Source organism: Choloepus didactylus, chromosome X (genome assembly GCF_015220235.1).
Source record: "Choloepus didactylus isolate mChoDid1 chromosome X, mChoDid1.pri, whole genome shotgun sequence".
Lineage (NCBI taxonomy): Eukaryota > Metazoa > Chordata > Mammalia > Pilosa > Megalonychidae > Choloepus > Choloepus didactylus.
The window spans coordinates 63,132,827-63,160,753 of NC_051334.1; positions in this window are offsets into that span (position 1 = coordinate 63,132,827).

The window sequence follows — 27,927 nt, forward strand, 5'->3', positions numbered from 1 at the left end:
AAGGGACACAGTTGAGACATAAGGTAAAGGAAATATAGAATGTAAGCTTTGTATCATTGTTGAACCTGTTGTACTTCTTAGCTGCACTTAATGGGATTGCATAAAAGAATGTTCTTGTTCATGGGAAGTGTATACGTGAATTATAGTGTATGTTCAAGGATGTGTGCATCTAGCTCTCATATGTTCAGAAGACAGAGCAATAGATGATGGATGATAGGGAGGGAGGGAAAGAAATAGCGATGTGACAGCATGTTAAAGTTGGTGGACTGAGCTATCGGGGGAGGGGGGCAGGGTATGATGGAATTCTTTGTATGCGGTTAGTATTGTTTTTGCAACTGTTCCTATAACTTTGAATTCATTTCAAAATAAAATAAAATAAAATAAAATAAATGCAAAAAAAAAAACACAAAAAAAACTGTATGTAAGAACTGCAGAAAAATGCTGGGAGCCCCCTTCCCCCATGGCAGGCTGAGCTGCAAGATCTTGCTGTGGGAGAAAGTAGCATTCCCAGAGCAAGCGAATATATCTCAGCCTAGTTCCAACTGGGGTTTTAATTAACAAATGTGGACTGGTGAGTACAAGCTACAAACATGGACAAACCCCTAAGAAGCAGCGAAGTACCTTGAGGTTGCTCCCAGTGCAGAGGAGGTGGGGCTGATGGGAAAAAAAATTAATACAGAGGCTAAAAGCTGAACTTAGAGAGCCAGAAAACTCCTGTGTCCTGGCAAAGGGAGCCCAGAAGACCAGGTGCTATCTCTGGCTGATGGGCTGGCTCTGAAAAGTGGTTTTATTTCCCTTTTTCTCTCTATCAAACAGTGGCTCAGTGGAGAAAGCCTCAGCCATTTTCAGTTTGCAGCACTCTGACCCAGACAGGGGTGGAGATAACAGAGTCAGAGAGACAAAGGAGTAATTCCAATGCAGAAGATAACTCCCTAGGGGGTGCATCTTCCCTAAGAGGAAGGAGGTGGCACCCAGCTATAGTAGAAGACCTCCCTTCAGAACTCAGACTCCAGTGTCTGGGGGAAAACAGTCAAAACAGAAACAACCTAAGCTGAGAATTAAAGGGACCACAACTCTTCACCCCAGTGGGGAGTGACAGGCTAACAGGCACCAACTGCTGGGCAGATTAGGAAAAGCACAGTGGCTAGAGGCCTCACAGGAAAGTCTGTCCATCTTTTAAGACACAAGGTCAGGGAAACTTGACACTGAATATTGCCCCATTCTGAGATGTGACTCCATTATGATCTGGGAAAATTTGAATGTGGTAGCCAAAGAAATCAGAGCCTAGACAGCAGAAAATCACAAATTGCACTAGGGAAAACAAAGATATGGCCCAGTCAAAGGAAAAACTTACACCTCAATTTAGATACAGCTGAGATATTATTTCACTTTAATGAAACAATTGATTAAAGATTTTCAAATAAATATGAGAAATCAATTCAAAACCAAAGTCAATGAGTTCAGGGAAGATATGGCAAAAAAGACGAAGGAGAAGGATGGAAGAAGACGGTGGCAAGAGAGGAGTGAAAGCTAGTCATTCCCCCCTAGAACAACTAATAAACAACTAGGAACAAATAGTAAATAATCTGGAATAACTGCAGGGGGACAAACATGACTGTCCACTCATCATACACCAAAGTGAATTGAGAGGAATGCCCAAGATTGCAGCATAAAATCTGTAAGTAAAAATCTGTGGATCCAAGCTGGGAGCCCCCTCCCCCCATGGCCTGAACTGCAAAGCCTCACAGTGCTAGAGGGTATCACTCCCACAAACTGCAAAGCCTTGCTGTGTTAAAGAGCAGCACTCTCTGAGCAAGCAAATATAGCTCAGCTGAGCTCCAACTGGGGTTTCAATTAACAGGCATGGACTGCTCAATTCAAGTTACAAATCCTCAACAAGCAGACAGGCTTTTGGTGATGACTGACCTTGGAGAGCTGGAGGAATTCTCTGGGAGGGAGGGGAAGCCCAGGTGCTGTCTGTGGCACATGGGTGAAACTGAAGGGGGCAGCAGACAGACCCTGAAGGGTGTCTTTCTGTCCCTTTTAGGACTCAGTGGAGAAAGCCTCAGCCATTTTCAATTCCCAGCACTCAGACCCAGGCAAGTGTGGAGATAATAGAGTCAGAGACCATACAAATGTAAATGGCCTCTCCCTAGGGGTTATAGCTTCCCTAAGAGGAAAGAGGTGATGCCAAGGTCTACTATCCACCTTCCATTCAGAACCAGACCCCAGAGCCTGGGGGAAAACAGTCATGGAACCCAGCTCCTTACACCTTCCTGTAGCTACAGGCTGACAGGTGCCACTTTCTTGGCAGAAAAGCACAGTGACTTGAGACCTCATAAGGTGTACCAATCTTCTAAGACACACACTCAGGGGGACATAAAACTATTGCCTCCTTCCAAGACCTGAGCCTGTTCTGGTCTAGGAAAACCTGATTGGGGTAATGAAGGCCAGATGCCCAGACAACAGAAAACTACAACCTACACTAGGAGGTGTGAAGTTATGGCCCAGTCAAAAGAACAAACTTACACTTCAACTAAGATACAGAAATTTAAACTAGTGCTGGATCAATTCAGAAAGTTTAGGGAAAATATGGCAAAAGAAATGAAACATATAATGAAAACAGTGTAAAAAAGTGGAAACTGAAGTTCAAAAAAACAACTGTCAGAATCTATGGAAATGAAAGGCACAACATACAAGATGAAGAACACAATGGAGATATACAACAGCAGATCTCAAGAGGCAGAGGAAATCACTCAGGAACTGGAGAACAAGGCATCTGAAAGCCTACATACAAAAGAACAGTTTTAAAAAAAGAATGGAAAAATATAAGCAATGTCTCTGGGAATTTAAGGACAAAATGAAATGCAAGAATGTATGTGTCATGGGTGTCCCAGAACAAGAGAAGGGAAAGGGGGCAGAAGCAATAATAGAGGAAATAATCAATGAATATTTCCCATCTATTATGAAAGACATAAAATTATGGATCCAAGAAGCACAGCATATCCAAAACAGAATAGATCTGAATAGGCCTACACCAAGACACTTAATAATCAGATTATCAAACATCAAAGATAAAAAGAGAATCCTGAAAGCAGCAAGAGAAAGATGATCCATCACATACAAAGGAAGCTTGATAAGACTATGTGCGGATTTCTCATTAGAAACCATGGAAGCAAGAAGGAAGTTGTGTGATACATTTAAGATAATTAAAGAAAAACCCACTGATCAAGAGTTCTATATTTGGAAAAACTGTCCTTCAAATATGAGAGAGAGCTTAAAATATTCTCTGACAAACAGACAATGTCAGGGTTTGTGAACAAGAAACCTGCTCTACAGGAAACACTAAGGGGTGCACTACAGACAGAAAGGAAAAGACAGGAGTGAGAGGTTTTGAACATAATTTTGGGAGATAGTAACACAGCAATGTAAGTACACTGAACAAAGATGACTGTGAGTATAGTTGAAAGAGGAAGGTTAGGAACATGTGGGACATCAGAAGGAAAGAGGAAAGATAGAGACTGGGACTGTATAACTCAGTGAAACCTAGGGTGCTCAATGATTGTGATTAAAGGTACAAATGTGTTTTTTCATGAAGGAGAACAAATGAATGTCAACATTTCAAGGTGTTAAAAATAGGGTGGGATTGGAGAAAAATACAGTCAATGCAAACTAGAGACTATAGTTAACAGAAACCTTGTATTATGCTTCCTTTAATAAAACATAGGCAATATAGCAAAGCTAAATGCATATGGTGGGGGACATAAGGGGAGGGTATGGGACTCTTGGCATTGGAGATGTTGTCTGACTCTTTATTCTACTTTAGTTTAATGCTATCTTTCCTTTTGTTGCTTCCTAGCTGTCATGTTTTGTTTTTTGTTTTCCTCTCTATCTTTCTTTTTTTCTTTTTCTCCTGTCACTCTGCCCTCTTTGACTCTTCCTCCCTTCCTGGAAGAAATGGTGATGTCCTTATGCAGATAGTGGTGATGGTGAATACATAAATGTGTGACTATACAGGGAACCATAGATTTTTTACTTAGGATGGAATGCATGGTGTGTGAACAAAACCATCTTGTAAAATTGGTTGATGAAGAAACCTGGAGGGCACTATATTGAGTCAAATAAGAGAGAAACATAAGGACAAATACTTAAGGGTCTCATTGATAAGAACTAATTATTATATGTAAACTCATAGACATGAAATGTAATTTATCAAGATATGGATCATGGGTAAAGAATGGGGAGTGGTTGCTTATTATGAGGAGAATGTCCAACTAGGGTGAAATTAAACATTTGGATATGGGCAGAGTTGATGGTAGCACATTGTGAGAATAACTAACAGTGCTGAATGGTGTGTGAAGGTGGTAGAAATGGGAAGCTCAGAGTCACATATGTCACCAGAAGGAAAGTTGATGGTTAAAAGATGGGAATGTATAAAACGGTGAATCTTGTGGTGGACAATGTCCATGATTAACTTAAAAATATTGGAAATCTCTCTCATGAACTAGACAAATGTATGATACCATAACTAGAAGTTAATAATAGAGGAGCATATAGGAAAATATATATACCTATTGCAAACTGTATACTACAGTTGGTAGTATTTTAACAATCTTTCATCAATAGTAACAAATATACTATTCCAATACTATGAATCAATAATTGAGGGGGGTAGTTAGGGGTATGGGAGGATTTGAGTTTCCTTTCTTTGTGTTTCTTTATTTCTTTTCTGAAGTAATGAAAATATTCTAAAATTGAAAACAATGAGTTTGGTGATGGATGGACAGCTGTATGATGGTACTGTGGGCAATTTATTGTATACTTTGGATCTTTGGATAATTGTACAGTATATGAACAATCTCAAATAAAAAATGAAAAAATTAAAAAAATGATGAAGGGTGTAAAGTAAACAATGGCAAACATAAGGTAGAAATTGAAAGTTTGAAAAAAACTGGCAGAATCTATGGAAATTAAAGGCACAACACAAGAGATGAAAGACACAATGGAGACACACAACAGCAGATTTCAAGAAACAGAAGTAAACATTCAGGAGCTGGAGAACAAGACACATGAAATCATACATGCAAAAGAACAGACAGGGAAAAGAATGGAAAAATAGCAACAATGTCTCAGGGAATTGAATGACAATATGAAGCACATGTATGTACATGTCATGGGTGTCCCAGAAGGAGAAGACAAGGAAAAAGGGGCAGAAGAAAAATGAAGGAAATAATCAATGAAAATTTTCTGTCTTTTATGAAAGACATAAAATTACAGATCCAAGAAGTGCAGCATACCCCAAACAGAATAGATGTGAATAGATCTATGCCAAGACACTTAATAATCAGATTATCAAACATCAAAGACAACGAGAGAATCCTGAAAGCGGCAAGAGAAAAATGATCCATCACATACAAAGGAAGCTTGATAAGCCTATGTGTGGATTTCTCAGTAGAAACCATGAAGGCAAGAAGGAAGTGGAGTGATATATTTGATACTTAAAGAGAAAAACCACCAACCAAGAATCCTATATCCAGCAAAACTGTCTTTAAAATATGAGGGAGAGCTTAAAATATTCTCTGACAAACAATGTCAGAGTTTGTGAACAATATACCTGTGCTACAGGAAATACTAAAGGGATCTCTACAGACAGATAGGAAACGACAGGAGAGAGAGGTTTGGATCACAATTTTGGGTGATGATAGCACAATAATGTAAGTGCACTGAACAAAGAAGACTCTGAGTATGGTTGAAAGAGGAAGGGTAGGAGCATGTGGGGCACCAGAAAGAAACAGGAAAGATAAAGTCTTGGACTATACAGCTCAGTAAATCCTAGAGTGCTCAACAATTATAATAAAATGTACAAATATGTTTTTACATGAGGGAGAACAAATGAATGTTAACCTTACAAGGTGTTAAAAGTGGGGTGGTATTCAGGTAAAAATACAATTAGTGCAAACTAGAGACTATAGTTAACAGAAACATTGTATCAGGTTTCCTTTAATGGAACAAAGGCAATATACCGAAGCTAAATGCCTATAAGAGCTGGACATAAGTGAGGTGCAGGGGACTCTTGGCATTGGTTATGATGTCTGATTCTGTTATTCTACTTTAGTTTAATTCTACCTTTCCTTTTGTTGCTTTTTAGCTGTCATTTTTTCCCTCTCTTTTTCTTTTTCTTTTGTCTCTCTTCCTTCTTTGACTCCCTCTCCTTTGTGGAAGAAATGGAGATGTCCTTATATAGATATTTGTTATGGTGGTGAATGCATAAATATGTGATTATACAGGGAACCATTGATTGTTTACTTAGGATGGAATGTATGGTGTGTGAACAAAACCATCTTTTAAATAAAAAAATGGGCTGGTGAAGAAATCTTGAGCACACTATATTGAGTGAATTAAGTCAGACACAAAAGGACAAGTACTGTATGGTCTCGCTGATATGAACTAATTATAATATGTAAACTCATAGACGTGAAATATAGTGTCCTGGTTTGTTAATGCTGCTGGAATGAAAAACACCAGAAATGGATCAGCTTTTATAAAGGGGGTTTATTTGGTTACACAGTTACAGTCCTAAGGTCATAAGGTGTCCAAGGTAAGGCATCAACAATTGTGTACCTTCTACTGGAGGATGGCCATTGGCATCTGGAAAACCTCTGTTAGCTGGGAAGGCGCGTGGCTGGCATCGGCTCCAAGTTCTGGTTTCAAAATAGCTTTCTCCCAGGATGTTCCTCTCTAGGCCACAGCTCCTCTTCAAAATGTCACTCTCAGTTTCTCTTGGGGCATTTGTCCTCTCTTAGCTTCTCTGGAGTAAAAGTCTGCTTTCAATGGCCATCTTCAAACTGTCTCTCATCTGTAGCTTCTGTGCATTCTTCAAAGTGTCCCTCTTGGCTGTAGCTCCTCTTCAAAATGTCACTCTCAGCTGCACTGAGTTCATTCTGTTTGTCAGCTCATTTATATGGCCCCAGTGATTTAATGTAGACCCACCCTGAATGGGTGGGGTAACACCTCCATGGAAATTGTCCAATCAGAATCATCACCCACAGCTGGGTGGGGCACATCTCCATGGAAACACTCAAAGAATTGCAATCTAATCAACACTGATACCTCTGCCCACACAAGATTACATCAAAGATAATGACATTTTGGGGGACATAATACATTCAAACTGGCATATATAGGATACCAGGATACTGAACAAGGCTAAAGAATGAGAAGCAGTTGCTTCTTATGAGCAGAATGTTTAACTAGGTTGAACTTAAGTGTTTGCAAATGGACAGAGGTGATGGTAGCACATTATTGTGAGAATAACTAACAGTGCTGACTGAATGGTGTGTGAATGTAGTGGAAAGGGGAAGCTTAGATTCACATTATGTCACCAGAGGGAAAGTTGGAGGTTAAAATATAGGAATATATGAAACAGTGAACCTTGTGGTGGACAATGACTGTGATTAACTGTACAAATATTAGAAATCTCCTTCATGAACTAGAACAAATGTGTGACACTGTAACTAGAAGTTAATAATGGAGGGTTATATAGGGAAAATATACCATTGCAAACTATGTACTACAGTTAGTAGTATTTTAGCATACCTAGGTGTTATGATAAAACTCTGAATAATTTGATAATCTGAATAATAACAATAGCTAACATTTTACTACTTACATGCCAGGCACTCTTCTAAATGATTTATGTACATTAGGTCATATAATCCCCACAAAAACCATAATATGTAGATGCTATCACTATCCCAGTTTACAGAGGAAACTGAGGCACAGAGAAATTAGTAACTTACCCCTGGCTCTACAGCTAGGAAAAGGTAGAGTCAGGATTGAAACCCACAGTCTGTCTTTTGAGACTGTGCTCTTAAATGCTACACTATTCTACCTCTCAGCTTTAATTCACTGAATCCTTCTGACACCTCTATGATGTAGGTATAATCATAATTATTACCATTATCATCACACTCAATTTAAGTTCAGAGAAGCAAGGTGACTTGTCCAAGGTCAGGCAATTAGTAAATGGTTGAGAAAAAATTGTTGGTCTTTGGGGGAATGGGAAGAAGAGGTGAGGTCTTAGAAAGAAGGATGATTGGGCAGAATTGGATTTGAATCTTCAGAAAGGATAAATAATATTGTAGACCAGAGTTTCCCATATTGGTGTTCTGATTTGGGAAGTAGTTGTGGGAGAAATTCTATAAAACACAAGTGGCCTATGGAAAAAAACTGTTTAGAAAAACACAGAAATAAAGTCAAACAGTTTCTTTACTAAAGATTTTCTCAGTTATATTGATCATTAACTGCTGATGATTAACTATTGTCACACACTTCTCTAAGTGCTTTAAGGATATTTACACATTTTAAAAAAATTACATTCTGTTTAAATTATTTTCTTTGTTAGAGAAGTTGTTGGTTTACAGAACAATCATGCATGAGATACAGGATTCCCATATACCACCCTATTACTAACACCTTGTATTGGTGTGGGACATGTGTTTCAATTGATGAAAGTACATTTTTATAATTGTACTATTACCATGGTTTAACTTAGGGTTCACTGTGCAGTGCAGTTCCATGGTTTTTTTTAATTTTTATTCTGTTACCATTTATACAAACTAACATTCCCCTTATAACCAAATTCAGATAGATATCTTAGTGCTGATAATTACATTCACAATGCTATGCCACCCTCACCACCACCCATTAGCAAAACATTTCCATCATTCCAAATAGGTACCATGTATATTTTTATGCAATTTTATTGAGATATTCTCACACAGCACAGAAGTCATCCAAAGTATATAATCACTGGTTCACAGTGTCGTCACATGGTTGTGCATAGAGCCCCATGATCAGATTTAGAACATTTTCATTACTCCAGAAAAGAAATAAAAAGAAAAAAGGAAACCTTAAACCTCCCAAACTCCTTAGCCCCCCATATTATTGAACCATAGTGTTGGTGTGGGACATTTGTTACTGTTGATGAAAGAGTTTAAATTATTACTATTAACTATAGCAATAGTTTGCAATAGGTGCATTTTTCCCATATAACCTGCTATTATTAACACCTGTTAATAGTGTTGTACATTTGCTCTAGTTCACGAAAGAACTTGTGTATATTTGTACAGTTAATCACAGGCATTGTCCAAAAGATTCACTGTGTTAAACATTCCAATGTTTTAACCCCCAAAGTTCCTTCTGGTGACATACCTAACTTCCCCTTTCCACTCACACACCATTCAGCACTCTTAGTTACTCTCACAACTAAGTGCTACCATCTTCTCTTTCCATTTCCAAATGTTTAAGATGACCCTAGTTAAATATTCTGCACATATTAAGCAACTACTCCCCATTCTTTACCTTCATTCTATATCCTGGTTACCTATATTCTACATTTTATGTCTAAGGGTTCACATATTATAATTAGCTCATATCAGTGATATCACAAAATATTTGTCCTTTTGTGTCTGATTTATTTCACCTAACATAATGCACTCAAGATTCATCCATGTTGTTTCAGGACTTCGTTCCTTCTTATGCCTGAATAATATCCCATCATATGAATATACTTTGCTTATCCATTCATCTGTTTATGGACACTAGGGTTGTTTCTATCTTTTGGCAATTGAGAATAATGCCATGAGGAACATCAGTGTGCAAATGTCTCTATGCATCCATGCTTTCAGATCTTCCAGGTATATCCTGAGTAGTGGGATTTCCAGGTCATAAGGCAATTCTATACTTAGTTTCCTGAGGAACTGCCAAACTGTGCTCCACAGAAGCTGTACCATTTTACATTCCTACCAGCAGTGAATAAGTGTTCCAATTTCTCCACATCTTCTGCAACACTTGTCATTGCCTGTTCAATAGCAGCCATTCTAGTGGGTTTGAGATGATACCTCACTCTGGTTTTGATTTGCATTTCCCTAATGCCTAAATTTGCATTTCACAAATAAGCATCTTTTCATTTGCCTCCTAGCAATCTGTATTTCCTCTTTGGAGAAATGTCTATTAACATCCTTTGCCCATTTCTTAATTGGGTTGTTTATATTTTCACTGATGAGTTATAGGATTTCTTTATACATACTGGAAATCAAACCATTATCAGATATGTGGCTTCCTCCAACTTTTTGATCTTTTCCTTTGACTGGACCATTTCTTCTTGAGTTTTAGTATGCCTTGTGATTTTTTGCTGATATCTGGTTATCCGATTATCTTGATGGGTCTGTTCTGAAGGTCAATTTCTCTCTTGTCTAGGGTTTAGTTGTTGCCTTGGGTTGTACTAGGTTCTGGCTTTGAGAGCTGTGTTGTCTGTATTTGTTAGCCAAAAAAGGGCCACGTACTAGTGTAGGGGGTGTAGACCAGCTCCAACTGGCCTGCCATAGTATCTGGAGAGGATCTGAAAAGCCATGAAGCTCTTCTGCACCTTCCTGTCTGCCAAGCAGATGGCTCTGTTCAGCAACCTAATTGTCCTCAGAAGCTTCTTACCTCCTGGAGCCCTTACAGCATCTATGCAGAGCTGAAGCTGTGGGGCTCCTGTGCCCTCACTTCACTAGCCAAAATCTTGCTCAATATGAGGCTGCATCCCCCACTTTACTTGTCACAAAGGATCTCCCCAGCTGCTGCAGTCTTCAGCCATTCCCCAGGAAAGGATTGGGCCTCCAGCTGTTTAAGTCAAGGGTGGGAAGATGGTTACCAGGACCCAGGGCTGGATACACAGTCTGTCTATGTTTTCTCAGACTCTTTGTCCCTCACTGGCCTTGGCCTTGAAATGTCCTCCCCTGTTTTCTGGGTCCCCAAACAGTTGATTTGCATAGTTTCTGCTTCACTACCTGCTGCTTTCAGAGAAGATTTTGAGGTTCCCTCCCTGATCCTCTATTTTGGAAGCTCTTCCTTGCTGCCCTTTTGTATTTTACCCTCTACCATGGCTTAAGTTCTGCCATAGGTCTCTGTGGGCTTGGGTCACTGTGTCTGGATATAGGTGGAGATTTGTTTCATTTCTGTGGGAGCTTATATATCGTATCCCTGGTGGGAGGTAGGAGGGATCCTTGATGTTGCCTCTGTGAAATTCCTGAAGTCTGTGAGACCAAGTGAGGGGGAGTGGAGAGGACCAGCTTCTCTAGGAGGGGTTTTCTACATGATATTTACTCTTTCTTTGATTCAGTGTTTATGGGATCCTTCTGCAATCTATACCTTCCTCCACTTCTGAACAAGTGAGAATTGTCCTTTAATTCACTGAATCTCTGGGGAAAGGTTTTCAGTAGCTGTATAAGTCACCATGTTGATGATGTCATCTGTAAACATTTTTAAAAACAATTTTATTGATACCCTGTATTTTTTTATTCAGCTTTATTGAGATATATTCACATACCATAAAGTCATCCATTGTGTACAATCAGCTGTTCACAGTCCCATCTTATGGTTGTGCATTCATCACCCTAACCTATTTTTGAACATTTTCCTTACACCAGAAAGAATCAGAATCAGAATAAAAAATAAAAAAGAACACACAAATCACCCCCCCCATCCCACACTATTTTTCATTTAGGTTTTGTCCCCATTATTCTACTCATCCATCCATACACTGGATAAAGGGAGGGCAATCCACAAGGTTTTCACAATGACACTGTCACCCCTTGTAGGCTACATTGTTACAGAATCATCTTCAACAGTCAAGGCTACTGGGTTGGAGCTTGGTAGTTTCAGGTATTTACTTCTAGCTATTCCAATATATTAAAACCTAAAAAATGATATCTATATAGTGTGTAAGAATGTCCACCAGAGTGACCTCTCAACTCCATTTGAAATCTCTCAGCCACTGAAGCTTTATTTCATTTCATTTTGCATCCCCCTTTTGGTCAAGAAGATATTCTGAATCCCATGATGTCAGGTCCAGATTCATCACCAGGCATCATAATCTGCATTGCCAGGGAGATTTACACCTCTGGAAGTCAGGTCCCATGTAGGGGGGAGGGCAGCTAGATCACCCACCAAGTTGGCTTAGTTAGAGAGAGAGGGCCACATCTGAGCAACACAGAGGCACTCAGGGGAAGATTCTTAGGCACAATTATAAGCAAGTTTAGCCTCTCCTTGCAGCAACAAGCTTCATAGGGGCCAGCACCAAGACAGAGGGCTCAGCACACCAAGCTGTCAGTCCCCAATGTTTGTGAGAACATCCACAACAATCCAGGTAAAGAAGTCCAACACCTCTGCATTCTCCCCCAGCTCTTCAGGGGGGCCCTGAATATGTTTTTTTATTCTCCATTCAAATTACTTTAGGATGTGTTGCTATTTCATTCTAATCTATACAGACCTACCATAGCTCACTTCCCATTCAAAGTTCCATGTAATTGTAGTGTTTGGACAAACTGTAGAAGTCATATTGTTTAGAAAATATAGATCCTACACCAAATAAACATCTCTTCCCTTGGTCTCACATGGAATTTGAAGTTTGAACACAGTTGGTTTCAACCTTTAACCTTTGGCCCAATTTACTCTAGTCTTAACCAGATCTGCCTTATTCATATCTCTAACTGAAATCTGGGATCTATTTCAGCTTTATTTTTTAACAGTTGCTGTATGTGTAAATACTGATATTCATATCTGCTGAGGTCTAGCTCTGACTTTCAGGTGTAACAGATACCCAATGTTCCAAAGACCAATCAGGTTAAACATTAATGGATCAACATCTCAGAGTTTGGAGATAGCCATTACAATTCAGGAATAGATTTGACTACTGTAAGAGCTTATAATCTAGGGACCATTACAATAATCATTTCCCTGTTAGGCAGTGCTCTAATATTCAATTCTGAATTTACACATTGTAGTTAGTCCATATTGGAGAGGCATTATAGTGTTTGTCTTGGTTTCTGGTGTACTTCATTCAACATGCTGTCTACAGGATCCATTCACCTCATTGCATGTCTCACAGCTTCACTACTTCCCATAGTTGCTCAATATTCCATTGTATGCATACACCACAGTTTTCCATTCTGTTCCTCAGTCAGTGTACCCTTAGGCCACATCCATCCATTGCAAATCATGAATACTGTCTCCATAAACACCAGTGTGCAAGTGTACATTCATGTCTCTGCTCTTGCATCTTCCAAATACATACCCCATAATGAGGTTGTAGAACCTTAGGGCCCCACATACTTAGCTTCTTGTGGAGCCACCATGGTGGCCTCCAGAAAGGTTACAGCATTCTGTCTCATCATCAACAGTAAATAGGTACATCCCTCTCTCCATGTTTTCTCCAGCCCTTTTACCTCTGTTTATATTTTTCCTACAATCTTAGAGATATATTCACATAACATACAGCCATCCACAGTGTACAATCAGTTGTTCATGGCATCATCACATAGTTGTACATGTATCACCACAGTCAGCACTTGAACATATTGATTATTATGAAAAAGTGTTTTTTTCTGGTGATAAAAAAGATAAAAAGAACATAAAAATGTCATAGAATACAATATAATAGTAAGGACAAAAAACAATATCACTACCAAGAATCCCATATCTCTCCCTTATATCCCCCTCTCATACACATTTAACTTTGGTATATTGCCTTTGTTGCATTTAATGGAAGCATATTGGAATGTTACTGTTGACCATAGACTCCAGTTGCTTTCATTATGTTTTTTCCCAAATACCATCCCTTTTCCAACACTCTGCATGGTTGACATTAATTTTTCTGCCAGATGTGAGAATATTTTTATATTTGTACATTTAGCAACAGTCAATGGCCACTCCAGTTTTTGCCAAGTTATACAGTCTCAGTCTTCATCATCTATCTTTGCTTCTGTTGTCATACATTCCCCTATCCCTCCTCTTTCAGCTTTACTCACAGACATCTTTGTTCTGTGTACTTACAATATTGTGCTACCATCAAACATTATTATGCTATCTATTTCTGGATGTATGCATTCAATCTGCTGAACATTTCTGTAGTCCTTCAGCATCAAATGCTTGATCTCTACCCACTTTCTATCTCCTCGTAGCCTGTGTTATCAGCTTTTAACTCTCAAAGTTTGCTCGTTAGTGTTATTTCATATTAGTGAGACCATACAGTATTTGTCATTTTGTTTCTGGCTAACCTCACTCAACATAATGTCCTCAAGGTTCATACATGTTAGTATATGTTCCATGTCTTTGTTATGTCTTACAGCTGCATAATATTCCATCATGTGTATATACCACAGTTTGCTTATCCACTCATCTGTTGATGGACATTTGGGCTGTTTCCATCTCTTGGCAATCATGAATAATTCTGCAATAAACATTGGTGTACAAATGTCTGTTTGTGTGTTAGCTTTCAGTTACTTTGAGTATATACCTAGCACTGGAGTAGCTGGGTCACATGGCAAATCTATACTTAGCTTCCTGAGGAACCTCCACACTGTCTTCCAGAGTGGTTGCACCATTCTACATTATGACCAACAATGAATAAGTGTGCCTCTTTCTCCACATCCTCTCCAGCACTTGTCATTTTCTATTTTTTGGATAATGGCTATTCTGGTAGGTGTGATATGGTATCTCATTGTGGTTTTGATTTACATTTCCCTAGTAGCCAGTGAAGTTGAGCATTTTTACATGTGTTTTTGAGCCCTTTGTATTTCCTCTTTGGAAAGATGTCTGTCCATGTCTTTTGCCCATTTTTTAATTTGGTTGTTTGTCTTTCTGTTGTTAAGTTGTAAGATTGCTTTACATATTTGGGATATTAAACCCTTATCTGATATGTGGTTTCCAAATATTGTCTCCAATTGTGTAGGCTGCCTTTTTACTTTTCTAAGTCTTTTGATGTACAAAAGTGTTTGATTTTGAGGAAATCCCATTTGTCTCTTTGTTCTTTTTGTTGCTCATGCTTTGGGTGTAAGGTCTAGGAAACCACCTCACAAGATCTTTAAGATAGTACCCTATGTTTTCTTCTAAGAGTCTTATGGTCTTAGCACTTATGTTTAGGTCTTTGATCCAATTAGAGTTAATTTTTGTATAAGGTATGAGGTAGGAGTCCTCTTTCATTCTTTTGGTAATGGATAACCAGTTCTCCAAACAGCATTTATTGAAGAAGCTTCTTTGTCCCAGTTGATATGGCTTGACTGCCTTATCAAAGATCAATTGTCTGTAGATGCGAGAGTCTATTTCTGAATGCTCAATTCAATTCCTTTGGTCGGTATCTCTGTCCTTATGCCAGTACCGTGCTGTTTTGAGCACTGCAGCTTTGTAATATCCTTCAAAGTCAGGTAGTGTGAGACCTACCACTTTGTTCCTCTTTCTCAAGATATTTTTGGCTATTCAGGGCACCTTGCCCTTCCAAATAAATTTGGCTATTTGTTTTTCTAGTTTTTCAAACTAAGTTGTTGGGATTTTAATTGGTATTGCACTGAATCTTTAAATCAGTTTAGGTAGAGTTGACATCTTAATTACATTTAGTCTTCCAATCCGTGAACGTGGTATGTTCTTCCACTTTTCAAGTCCTGTTTGATTTCTTTTAGCATTTTCTTGTAATTTTCCTTGTATAGGTCTTTTGTGGCCTCCATTAAGTTTATTCCTAAATACTTGATTGTTTTGGTTGGTATTGAAAATGGAATTTTTTTTTATTTTTCCCTCTTGTTGCACATTACTTTTGTGTAAGAACACTACAGATTTTTGCATGTTGATCTTGTTGCCTGCCACTTTGCTGTGTTCATTGATTAGCTTTAATAGCTTTGCTGTGGATTTTTCTGGATTTTCTACATATAGAATCATGTCATGTGCAAACAGTGAAAGTTTTATTTCTTCCTCTCCAATTTGGATGGCTTTTATTTCTTTTTCTTGCCTGATTGCTCTAGCTAGAACTTCCAGCACAGTGTTGAATAATAATGGTTCCAGTGGGCATCCCTGTCTTATTCCTGATCTTAGAGGGAAAGCTTTCATTCTCTCCCCATTGAGTATGATGTTAGCTGTGGGTTTTTCATATATTACCTTTATCATATTGAGAAAATTCCCTTCTATTCATATCCTTTGAAGTGTTTTCATCAAGAAAGGATGTTGAATCTTGTCAAATGCCTTTTCTTCATCAATCAAGATGATCATGTTTTTCTTTTGCTTTGATCTATTGATGTGGTGTATTACATTAATTGATTTTCTTATGTTGAACCAGCCTTGCATACCTGGAATAAAACCCACTTGGTCATGGTGTATAATTCATTTAATGTGCTGCTGGATTCTCTTTGCGAGTATTTTGTTGAGGACTTTTGCATCTATATTCATTAAAGAGATTGGTCTATAATTTTCTTTTTTTGTAGTATATTTGTCTGATTTTGTTATTAGGGTGATGTTGGCTTTATTGAATGAGTTGGGTAGTTTTCCCTCCTCTTCAATTTTTTTGAGGAGTTTGAGCAGGATTGGTATTCTTTCTTGAGTGCTTGGTAGAGTTCACATGTGAAGCCACCTGGTCCTGGGCTTTTCTTTTTTGTGAGATTTTTGATGACTGACTCAATCTCTTTGCTTGTGATTGGTTTGCTGAGGTCCTCTATTTCTTCTTGGGTCAATGTTGGTTGTTTATGCTTTTCTAGGAAGTTGTCCATTTCATGTAAGTTGTACAGTTTATTAGCATATAGTTGCTCATAGTATCTTATTATCTCATTTATTTCTGCAGTGTCATTAGTTATGTGTCCTTTCCCATATCTAATTGCATTTACTGGCATCTGCTCTGTCTCTTTTTGTTGTTGTTGTTAGCTTCTCGAAGAGCCAGCTTCTGGTTTTGTTGATTCTCTCTGTTGTTTCCTGTTCTCAGTTTCATTTATTTCTGCTCTGATCTTTGTCATTTCTTTCCTTCTGTTTGCTTTGGGGTATATTTGCTGTTCTTTCTCTAGTTCTTCCAGGTGGACTGTTAATTCCTCAATTTTTGCTCTCTCTTCTCTTTTAATATAAGCATTTAAGGCAATAAATTTCCCTCTTAGCACTGCTTTTGCTGCATTCCATAAGTTTTGATATGTTGTGTTTTCATTGCCATTTGCCTCAAGATATTTACAAATTTATCTCATAATTTCTTCCTTTACCCATTGGTTTTCCAAGAGTGTGTTGTTTTGTCTCCATATATTTGTGAATTTTTCAATCTTCTGCCTGATGTTTATTTCCAACTTCATTCTGTTATTATCTGAGATAGTGATTTTTATAATGCCAATATTTTTAAATTGGTTGAGGCTTGCTTTGTAACCCAGCATGTGGTCTATCCTCTAAAATGTTCCATGAGCAGTTGAGAGGAATGTGTATCCTGCTGTTGTGGGGTGTAGTGTTCTATAAATGTCTGTCAAGTCTAATTCATTTATCATACATTTCAACCTCTCTGTTTCCTTGTTGGTCCTCTGTCTAGATGTTCTATCCATTGGTGGGAGCAATGTATTGAAGTATCCAACTATTATTGCAGAGTTATCTACTTCTCCTTTCAGTGTTCCCAGTGTCTGCCTCATGAATTTGGGGCACTCTGGCTTGGTGCATAAAAGTTTATGATTGTTATTTTTTCTTGATGAATTGACCTTTTTATTAACACATAGTGTCCTTCTTTGTCTCTTTTAATTGTTTTACTTTTGAAGCCTACTTTGTCTGATATTAATTTCGCTACTCCTGGTTTTATCTTGTTGCTGTTTGCGTGAAATATCTTTTGCCAACCTTTCACTTTCAGCCTATTTTTGTCCTTGTGTCTAAGGTGAGTTTCTTGTAGCAGCATATATATGGGTCCTGTTTTTTATCCATTCTGACAGTCTGTGTCTTTTTATTGGGGGAGTTTAATCCATTAACATTTAGTGTTATTACTATAAGGGAAGTACTTTCTTCTATCATTTTGTCTTTTGGATTTTATATGCCATGTCTTATTTTTTCCTCTCTCTCTTTTTACCCTTCCTGATAATCTTCATTTCTACACTCTTCTCCAAACCTCATTCTCCTGTATTTTCCTATCAGCCTGTAGCACTCTTATTATTTCCTGCAGCACCAGTCTCATATTCGTGATCTCTCTCAGTGTCTGTGTCTGAAAGTATTTTAATTTCTCCCTCATTTTTGAAGGACACTTTTGCTGGATATAAAATTCTTCATTGGCAGTTCTTCTCTTTTATTATGTTAAATATCTCATACCACTGTCTTCTCACCTCCATGGTTTCTGTGGAGAAATCTGTACATAGTCTTATTGAGCTTCACTTGTGTGCAATGGATTGCTTTTCTCTTGCTGCTTTCAGAATTCTTTCTTTGTCTTTGACATTGGACAATCTGATCAGTGTCTTGGAGAATATCTATTGTGGTCTATTCTGTTTGGGGTGGACTGTACTTCTCTAATTTTATGTCTTTGATAAGAGTTGGGAAATTTTCAGTGATTATTTCTTCTATTATTCTTTCTGCCCCTTTCCCCTTCTCTTCTCCCTCTGGGACACCAATGACATGTATGTTTGTGCATTTCATGTTGTCACTCAGCTCCCTAAGTCACCGCTCATATTTTTCCTTTCTTTTCACCATCTGTTCTTTCTTATGTGTGAATTCAGATGTCTGGTCTTCCACTTCATTGATCTTTTCTTCTGCATGTTTAAATCTACTGTTGTATCCCTCCATTGTCTTTTTCATCTCCTCCATTATGCCCTTCATTCCTATAAGTTCTCTCATTTGTTTTTTCAATTTTATGAATTCTTCCTTATGACCATCCAGTGTCCTTCTTATATCCTTTATCTCTTTTGCTATATCTTGCCTCAGTTCATTGATTTGATTTTTGAATTGATTTAGATTTCTTTGAACATCTCCAATTAGTTCTTCCTTCAGCTCACTGAATTGATTTAGCAATAATTGCTTCAACTCTTGTATCTCAGTTGAGCTATTCGCTTGTTCCTTTGGCTTATCCCTATTTTTGTGTTTCCTAGTATGGTTCATTATCTGAAGCTGTCTAGGCATCTGACTTTCTTGATTAGCTTATTATGGAGCTTGTTTTCACTCTTTTACCTAGGATTTTCTTGTTGGTTGGCTTTGTTCTCTAACCTTTGGTGTTTAGTTCAGCTTATTCTGGACCTTTAACTTAGATTCTTTTTACTTGATCAGAGTTTTTTTCACCTCTTGTTTTTCTGTTTCTTGCCCTGCCTTTCCTTTATGTAGCCTTTTTGTGTGGTGATCTCACATATTGTCAGCCCCTGTCAGGTTTTCCTAATCCAGAGAGGCCCAGGTCTCAGGAGGAGGGTATGGAGTTTCCTTGAAAATGAGATGCTCCTGTGAGTTCTTTAGACTCTGTGCTTCTCCTATGCTGTCCAGCAGGTGGTGCTTGCCAGCCCACAGTTCCCCCACCAGTGTAAGGAGACAGGGAGCCTTTAGTCCTGCAGGTGACCCTAACCCAGTCTGGGATGTGGCTGACTGAAGCTAGCTAACAAATTCCAAGCCCTGGGATCTGAGCTCCCAAAAGGGCTGGGAACTTATGGTGTTTAGCCAAGTTTCTCCACCTCCAGACTTATTGCTTTGTCTCTCAGAACTATCTTAGCTCTGCTCTTTCCTGGGCCCAAATTGCAAATCTTTGAGGCTTTCTGTAGTGGGTGTCTTAGAGTAATTGTTTTAGACAAAGAGAAAAAAAATTAAAAAAAAATAAGGGAAGGGCCCAGTATGGACTATTTACAATTTTTTCATATCTAATGGGCTACTGAAATGCTAAAAGACCAGGAGTTGAAGGTGATTAAGGAGCAATCAAGAAAGCAGACAAGTTGGGTTTCAGACATGTACTCTCCAACCCTGGATTTTCATAGGTGTCTGATTCTCTTTGAGCCCTACCCTTCTCCATATTATGCTCACCTGACTCCAAAAAGTTTCTGTTTTTATTTTGTTTTCTGTTTCTTTTTGCTGTTTTGCTAGCCCTATGTCCTCTCAGCTGGGTTGACTGCTTCCAGATTTTCTAGTGTCTGCTCTCAGTTTATCTATGGTTGCAGCTTTCATTCTCCCTCCTGGTTCCCAGCATGGATGGCCCCTCCCCCCTTGGGATTGTGCCTGACAGGGAGGGGCATGGCCCCTGGCTGTGAGAACTTTCAGATTTCACTGATCTCCACTGTTCCACACATTTGTGAGTGTTGTAAAGAGTTTGACCAATCTCAAATTCCTCTGTGTTGTATGGTCCATGCAGTTCCTTGCTTTCTAACAACTGTCCTGGAGGAGTAACTACAACCTAGACCTCACCACTCCACCATCTTGCCCCCTCCTCCAAGACCCTGCATGTTTTAAGCCTTAACTTTTCAATCCTTATCTCCAACCCTTCCCCTGGTAACCTATATTCTAGATTTTGACTCTATCAGTTTGCTTATTCTAAACATTTCATGTAGTGAGGTCACACAATATTTGTCCTTTTGTGTCTGGCTCATTCACTCAATGTGGTGTCTTCAAGGTTCATCCATGTTGTCTCAAGTATCAGAACTTCATTATTCTTAACAGCTAAATAATACTCTATGATATACCACACTTTGTTTATACATTCATCAGGTGATGGACATTTGGGTTGCTTCTCTCTTTTGGCAACTGTGAATAATGATGCTATGAACATTGGTGTGCAAATATTTGTTCAAGACCCTGCTTTTAATTCTTTTGGGTGAATACCTAGAGGTAAGATTGCCAGAATATATGGTAATTCTCACTTAACATTCTGAGGGGAAAAGAAATGAGAAGGAATAGGGGAAATTTGCTTCTGTCCTTGGTCTCTGGGATTGTGTTTGCTTGAATGCAGCTTTGCTCCTGTTTGTGAAGTGATATGGAAAGAAAATTAAAAATATAGTGAACACTACTAGGTTCAGTGCATAAACACTAAAAGTCTTTAGCCCAATGGATATTTTAGAGTAATGTGTGAAGACCACCTATATCAGAATCACCTGGATGTGTTCATGTCAAAAAATGCTCATTCCTGCACCCAACCAAAAAATGATGATAGCTAGCACTTTGTGAGTACTTACTATCTACGAGGAACCCTGCTAAGTTTTAAATAAATTAATAATTTAATCCTTAAAACAACTCTATGATAAAAGGCTCTACTGCTATTCCATTTTACAGATGAAGAAACTGAGGCACAGAGAGGCTATGAAATGTATTCAATGCCACGCTAGTGAAGCCACAGTCTGACTCAAGAAACTGAGCTCTTAACTACTCTACTATACTACTATATGCCTCATGAAATTTTGAGTGGTATGGTCTCCAAATATGCAATTTAAATAAACATATTAGGTACATTAAGTTTTGAGCCCCACCAGGAGATTAAAGTTCAGCATTAAAGCTTAGATTTAGTGAACAAGTGATTGTTCTGTACATAATATCTTGGTATATCTTGGTATATGATACTATGTACACAGCAAACACTTTTTCACTAGACCTAAGCTTTATATATGTTGTTTATGAACTTTATATATGTTGTTTTATATAATCCTCACTATATCTCTGCAACCTTGGATATTGTTTCTACCATATTCCAGATGAGAGAAACCAGTTATAAAAGGTTAAGTAACATATTGAAGGCCTCTCAAAAGAGAGAACACAAATTTTGTTTGTTCTTTGTGCTGAGATGAAAGGAACACCCTGGTCTGAAATAGGAGAAATAGACTCATCCACATAAAAATTGTCAAGAATTTTATAGTTCTGAGAGGCCATATAGTGTAGTGGTCAACAGTTTAGACTCAAGGCAGACTGAATAGGTCTCAATTCCTGCTTAGTCACTCAGTAGCTGTGTGACCCAGGGGAAGGTACTTAAATGTCTTTTAGTGTCTCCATTTGAAAAATGTGTACAATATTACCTGTCTCAAAGGGTTGCTGTGAGTATTAAATAAGTTAATAGGTATAAAGCACTTTGAATAGTGCCTGGCACAGAGTAAGTTTGCTTTTATTTTTCCCAGAATGATTCCTCAAACTGAGAGAATGAAGAAAAGGGTCAAAGAGAAAGAACATATGGTGGGCACTCAATGAATAAATCTCATTGAAAGGTGAGGGGAAAACTGCAGAGAATAAGGCAAGAATGAATAGAGCCCTATGATGAAACTTATCTGCAAAATTGGGGACGGGTGGTTAGGTAATAATACGACATAGTGGTTAAGAGCACAATCTTTTGAGACAGGGTGCTTGAATTCATTTCCACCTCTATCAATAACAAGATATGAGATTTTGGACAAATGATTCATATCTTTGATTCTAAGTTTCTTTTTGTGTAAGTCTGGAGAAATAATGGCAACAATCCCATAGAATTTTTATGAGGATTAAATTGGTTAATACCTGTAAATTGTTTAGAAAATATCCTGACACAGAGTAATGACTCAATAAATGTTAGAGCCTAGTATTATTAGCTTGCAAAATAGTTAAAGCTAGGTTTCCTTCTGATGAGTATAATGATAATAATGACATTCAATACTTCCTGCAAAGGTTGTGTGGAATATTGGAAATAGCATGGGCCCTGGAGCCAGACGAACATGCATTCAAATGCAACCTCCACTACTGACTAGCTGCATGCTGGTAAGTTACTAAACCTCTGTAACCATCATTAACACAAAGTTGTTGCACTAGTAAGTCAAGTCAGATTAATGTAAATAATACATTAATTATTGATGCAAGCTACTACATGGATGAACCTAATTGTAGAGCACAAAAATACTTGGGGCAGATATTGACAGAATTGAAGGGACAAATAGAAGATTTTACATTAATAATAGGAGACTTAAATCCACCACTTTCAATAATGGATAGAACATCTATACAGAAGATCAATCAGGAAATAGAAGATTTGAATGATACTCTAAACCAATTAGACCTAATAAACTTATATAGAACATTTCACCAAATAGCACCAGAATACATATTTTTCTCTAGTGCACATCAACCATTCTCTAGGACAGATTATATGTTAGGTCACAAAAAATCTTAAATTAAAAAATATTGAAGTCACACAATGTATATTCACCTATTACAATGAAATGAAGTTAGAAATCAATAACAGAGAAATGGAAAAATCACAAATATGTGCAAGTTAAACAACACAATATTAAACAACCAATTGTTTAAAGAAGAAATCACAAGATAAGTTAGTAAATATTTTGGGGTGAATAAAAATGAGAACACAATGTACCAAAGCATATGAAATGCAGGAAAGGCAGTGCTGAGAAGGATATTTATAGCTCTCAAAGCTTACACTGAAGACTGATAAAATCTCAAATCAGAGACCTAACCTGAAAACTGTATTTTTTAGAAAAAGAAGAACAAACTAAACCCAGAGCAAGGAGAATAATGGAAATATCAAAGATTAGATAGAGAAAAATGAAATTGACAATTAAAAAACAATACAGAGAATCAACAATACCAAAAGTTTATTCTTGAAAATAACAGTAAAATCAACAAACTATCTAGACTGAGAAAGAAATAATGGGAGAGTGTACAAATAACTAAAATAAAAATACAAATCTCTTATGTATTTTATTGGTTCCCATACACAACAGGCCAGGCAACTCTTGGTATCTTTCTGTCCTTAGTTTCTTGAATATCTCTTAGCTCTGGCTGGAAAATCAGGTCAGGTTGCTAACTTGGAAATCCTCCTAATAAGCTGCAGGACATTGTGTTGGGTGCTGGAGAAGAGAGTTGTTTCAGTCAGAAAAAGATTCATATACCTGGGATACCAAGAGGGTTAGGGCAGGGGGAAAAGAGATGTAACAAAGGATAACATTATCTAGAGCCACAAATGTCCCTCTGATGGGAGCCAGATAAGTTCAGAATAGTCAGGTCATACAAATGATAAACATTTGGTCCAAAAGAACATAGGGCAATTCAGGTAGCTGTGCATGAATAAAAATCTGTGCTTCACACATGTCTGCACAAAACCATCCACACCAACACTCATAGCAGCATTATTTATAATAGCCACAAAGTGGAAACACCCCAAATCCCCATTAACTGATGAATCAACAATGAAAATGTGGTATATAATGTAACAGACTATTACTCAACAATAAAAAGAAATGAAAGATGACATCATTAAGATGGCAGAGTGAGATATTCCAGAACTTCATCCTGCCACAGAGGCTTTAAGCAACAAATAAGAACAGCATAGCCATTATCCTTAAAGCTCCAGAAAATAGTTAAAGGGTTGCAGTAACTAGGCAAGTGCCAAATCAAGAAAAAGCAACTTAAAAAGTGTAGGATCTTATGATACCCTTGCTGCTTCTTCCTCTGTCTTCAGCCAGTTTAGCAAGGCACTGGTCCATGCTCCCAATATGGGTGCATAAGGGAGCAGAGTAACCCTTGTACACATACTAGGGTATATGTATGTCTGTATGAATCTGTCCAGTGGCAGACTAAGGGACTGAGTGAGGAAACTTTTTGCAGGCTAGCCATCCCAGAACATGCCTGTTGCCTACAGTTGGCACACAAATCTCTCCTACAGTATGCTGCAGGAGAACAGTCAAATCACACCTTTCTGGGGCAAAAGATTGCCAGCTGTGTGACATATACTATAGTGTCCAGGACTGGGAGCAGTGTTTCCTAGGGAAATGGGGACTTTTGGATTTGTGTGAAAAGTGGAATTCCCAGGGCCGAGAATGAATGCCCAGGACAAGATGCATGTGCAAAAAGGACCAGGAAGGACCTGCACTTAAGCCTTGGGTTGTTCTCTAAACTCATCTAGACATCTAAGCTATGAAGGAGAAACACACAGGCCAATATGCAAATACCAAGAAAGGTATTTTCTTTTCTTTTCTCCCAGTGAACTTTAAATAATGACAAGAAACCAGTTTTTAAAATGAGTGAAGGACTTAAATAGATGTTTCTCCAAAGAAGACATACAAATGGCCAATACGTGCATAAAAAGATACTCAACATTCTTAGCCAATAGAGAAATGAGAATCAAAACCCAATGAGATACCACTTCTCACCTACTACAATGACTATTATTAAGAACACAGAAAATACCAAATGTTGGTGATGAACTGGAGAAATAGGAATCCTTGGACTTTGCTGGTGGGAATGCTGCTATACAAAACAGTTTAGTGATTCCTCAGAAACTTAGGTATATAATTTCCATATGACCCAGCAATACCACCTCTATGTATATGCCCAAAAGAACTGAAAGCAGGGACTCAAGTAGATATTTGTACCCCAATGTAAATAGCAGCAAATTCACAATAGCGAAAAGTTGGAGGCAACCCAAATGTCCATCTGTAGATGAATAGATAAACAAAATGTGGTATATACAACAGTGAAAATATTAGTCAGCCTTAAAAAGGAATGAAGTTCTAATACATGCCACTACATGGATAAACCTTGAAGACATCATGTTGAGGGAAAGAAGTCAGACACAAAGGGACATATATTGTAGGATTGCATTATACAAAGTAGCTGGAATATGCAAATTCATAGAGACAGACAGTAGAGTAGAAATTACCAGGGATGTGGGTGGGGTGTTAATACATAATGGGTATAGGGTTTCTGTCTTGGGTGATGGGAAAGTTCTGATAATGGATGGTAGTGAGGGTAGCACAACTTTGTGAATATGATTAATCCCTCTAAATGTATGTTTGGATGTGGTCGAGATGGGCAACTTTAAGTTTTATATATGTTTCAACAATTTTTTAAAAATAGACTAAAGAGACAATGACAATTAAAGGCAACATGTGATCCTGGAATGGATCTAGCAATGGAAGAGAAAAAGTCCAAAAGGACATTATTGGGGCATATGAATAAAGTGAAATATAAACTGTAAGTTTTATATTAATGTTACATTTCTTGAATTGGATAACTGTTCTTAAGCTGGTTACATAAGGGAATATCCCGGTTCCTGGTAAATGTATGTGGAAGCATTAAGGGTTCAAGTAGCATTATGTATACAATTTACTCTCCAATGTTCAGAAAAAAGATGAATAAATGGGTGGATGGATGGATGGATATATGGATAGATAAAATGATATGGCAAGTATGACAAAATGTTAAATGTTGGTGGATCTGATATCTGAATGGGGGTATGTTGGAGTTCTCTTCATGGATTCTGTATTGTTTTTGCAAATGTTTTATAGGGTTAAAATTTCACCAAAATTTAAAGTTAGAGAAATAAAGAAATTAAATACTGATACATACCACAATATGGATAAACCTTGAATACATGCTAAATGAATGAAGGTAGTCATAAAATACTACATAATGTATGATTCCATTTATTTGAAATGTTCTAAATAAGCAAATTCAAAGAGACACAAAGTAGATTACTGGCTGCTTAGGGCTGGGAGACTTGGGGGAAAATAGGGAGTAACTGCTAATGGGTGCAGTTTCTCTTTGGGGTGATGAATTGTTCTAAAATTGACTGTTGTGATGGTTGCACAACTTTGTAAATATACTAAAATCCACTGAGTTGTACACTTTAAAAGGGTGAATTTTATGGTACGTGAAATATATCTCAAAAAGCCAAAAAAAAAAAACTAACAAAAAGAGAAACAAGAAAACTGGATCTTGAAATCCAAAGGAATAGGTTGTAATTATATCAAACACTTTGTAGTCTAAATCTTGCTTAACCTCTTAGGAATATCTGACACTGTTAACCATGCTCTCATTTAAAAAGTCATATGTGTTAGCCATTATTATCAAGAGAAACCATAGAAATTCCTTACAGTATACTCTCAGGAAAATGTCTGAAATGAAAAAATACTCTGTAGGCATTATTTATAATAGTAGTAATATTAGTAGCAGACACTTATGGAGCACTTACTATGTGCCACCACTGTTCTAAGCAGTTTGCATATATCAATTAACTTAAGTCTCATACCAACCATATGAATAGATGCTATTATCTATTTGTAATTTAAAAGATAATGAAACAGAGGCACAGGCAGTGGAACAAACTTACCTGAAATAAACAGTTAATAAGTGGCAGAGCTTGGGTATATCAGGCAGAACAGAGTCCATACTTTTACCCACTATTATCATATTATCTCAAATGTTCAACCACATGGGATTGGTTAAGTGTTGCATTCATTATTAAAAATCATGTTAGTAAAAGGGAAGCACAGAAGAGTGGTTAAAAGTTCACAATTTGGAGTTAGGAACACTTGGGTTTCAATCCCACCTCCCTCACTCAGCTGTGTGACCTTGGGCAAGACACTAATTCTATGGGACTGTTTCCTCATCTGTAAAGAGGGAATATTAACAGCAGCTACCTCACAGTGTAACTGTGGTACATTGATTCAGTGATCTTTACTCAGTAACAAAAAGGAATGATCTGAGAGACTTCCAGAAAGATGGAAGAATAGGAATAGGCAGAGCTCACTCCCCCAGCAAAAGCCCCTACAGAACAAGCAGGAAATATCCAAAACAATGGTTCTGGGACTTGGGAGATCAGGGAAGGACCACTGCAATGTAGGAGGAACTGGACAAAAAATGGAGAAAAATGAGAAACTGTGGTCAGTGAGCTCAGCAACAGCACCTGGAGTCCCTCTTCCTCACTGAGCCTGGTGGCTGTGGGACAGCTTGGTTCTCACCAGCTGGTGAGACATGGCATGCTTCAGATCCAATTGAGGGCCAGTGAGGTTAGCCCTCTTGGTCATGCAGCCTAGAGCCTTTTCATGCAGTAGTTCAGAAGGTCATGGTTCCATTGATCCCCAAAACAGAGACTATAGCAAGAGGCTGGTCTCCACTGCAGTTTCTGTCATCCATCCTCCACCACCAAAGCTGGCAGTTGCAGCAAAATCCTGGGTAAATTCTTGGCTGGCAAAGTTAACCCTCTTGGTCCCAGAGCCTAGAGCCTTTCCATGCAGCAGACTGGGAACCCATGGCTCAATTGGTCCCACAATCTCAGAAATGGTGGTAAGAGCTTGATCTGCACGAGGGGTCCTGAGGCAGGCAGACCTGGGAACATATGGCTCTCATCTGGCTGGCTGCATTGGGCTGAGAGAGATAAGGAGGACTTCTCCTCAGGAAAAGTGTGGG